Here is a 2,222-nt window from a genome sequence, read left to right on the forward strand (position 1 = left end):
TTTTATGTAGCTTAAAAAAAATATGCCAAAATATTTCGAACATTATATCAAGTATAAAAAATATCAATGTAGACATTGATGAATATTATCCAATAAGGATAGTACAATTACCTATAGGAAATTCTAGGGACAGGGAAAAAGTTATGAGTACCGACGATTTTGAGTTAAAGAAGTTCCAGTTAACCACGTTCGACTGTATATTATTTTGAAACATAATTTTTATTCTTGACGAAGGTTTAGCGTCAGAGCGGGTATAGGCGGCAACAAGTCGGGTCGAGAATGATTAATGTGGTGTATTTGCGAAGGGGGGAGGGGAGGATCAACAAAGGGATCTGTCCCCCATAGGCTATACCTATATTATATGCAAAAGTTTTCGGAGTCCTAACTTAATGCCTCTAACTTTAAAGGCGGGGCTACGGGATAAAATCATATCCCCCACCCCAAGAAAAAAACCTAAATACGCAACTGTATACCTTTATGTTTAGAAATGGTCCCACAATCGGAGACTGACAATACATTGTGTGCGTCTATAGAATGTAAATAGTAATATCTTCTGTCTAAATTGTATTTGGGACACATTAAATTCCCGTTATCGAATGAGTTATCAATGCATGACCAGCGCCGCCAGCAACTGCCAAGTCGCCTTGAATTAAAACTGCACATGCGTGGCCAGGTAAGTAGACAAACAATACATGAAATAAATAATAATACATTTTTTCTGTTAAATACAGTGAAAACAAAAATAGATTAGATAACCCTATCGTAGTCGTATGTTGCAAAAATGTCTCAAGTATTGCAGCAAGCCGCTGACAGCCATATTACAATAATATATAAATTATCTAAAACGTAATTTTATCATAAAATAAATTTCAGTTATAGAGATGATTTTTAAAATGAACATGTAGGTATAATTAGTTTATTTCGCATTTTATTCATCGTATAATAAACATTTAAAATTACTAATACTTTTTATAATAGAATATACAATCTATATAAGATATTTTAACTATATTTGAACAAAATAGGAAAGATCAGAACATGTAAACTGTGTAAAACTATGTTTAAGTGTGGAGGTCTATTATATTTTGTTAAATATTAAAATGTTTTAATTTTGATCATTCAAAAATTGTGGCTTCGTTATTCAATACATTTATACCTAGACTCTACAAAGATTCCATAATAAGCATGGTTAAATTTCTCTCATTTTCGATAAAGTAAAAATATTATAGGACTTAGGCATTAGCATTATATAAACCAAAATTATGATCATATGTATGGCCGGGTGCCCAAATTTTTTTTGATTAAAATCTACTGAGTTATATTTTTTCTTTTCAATTTAATTCATTCAAATTAAATATCCAGAAACCTCAAAATCCCAAAAATCATTATTGGTTCCAAGGCGTATTGATATGTATAGACGGTAGATACACTTCGTGATAATTTGTGGCAATTTGAGTTAAATTAGATAGGTAGGTACTATAAGTGTAAAATGTAATTTTATATTATAATAATATTAGGTACCTTTAAAGTTTAAATATTTTTATAAATACACATAATATATTATACATTCATAAAAGCGTTTGATTATTAATAAAAATTAAGGCTTCCCCCCCCCCCCACCCGAATTTTAACCTGCGTGCGCCCTTACCCGCACATCCCTCAACCTTTAATATTTCGTGGTCAACCTCCCCACACCTTCCAACCTTGTCGTGTCCAGTCCTGTATATCTTAGTCCGTGATGACAACACTACATAAAAAAATGTATGGCACTATATTTTTGATTTTTCAAAAAACTTACACAGCAAAACCTCGTCCACCAAGGCTTCAACATTATATCAGAAATAAGAACGCCACCTCTATATTACTGGGCACTTGTAAATTGCGCCCACATTAAGCAGGTAGTAAAAATACTATTGTAAATTGCGCCCGGGAATTTTTTGTTTCTAAACTAGTTATAGTAAATTGGCCCATTTAGATACTAAGTGACCTTGAATTCATCGTTACCTATTATGTGTATTTTAAAAACACTTGTTCATTTATTGGTGGATAAGCCGAAATTTTATCGCTATAATCGTTATGAATTCATAGGTGCAAATTGAGGGAAGCTAGGGGTAAAACATTTTTAATGTATGAACACCTGACTCCTGCAGGTTGTCGAAACACGATAGATTGTGACGACCTTCCCTACCATTGCAATCGTCCCTGATTGCTGACTTACGGAT

The sequence above is a fragment of the Acyrthosiphon pisum genome, chromosome X (genome assembly GCF_005508785.2).
Source record: "Acyrthosiphon pisum isolate AL4f chromosome X, pea_aphid_22Mar2018_4r6ur, whole genome shotgun sequence".
NCBI classification, from domain to species: Eukaryota; Metazoa; Arthropoda; class Insecta; order Hemiptera; family Aphididae; genus Acyrthosiphon; species Acyrthosiphon pisum.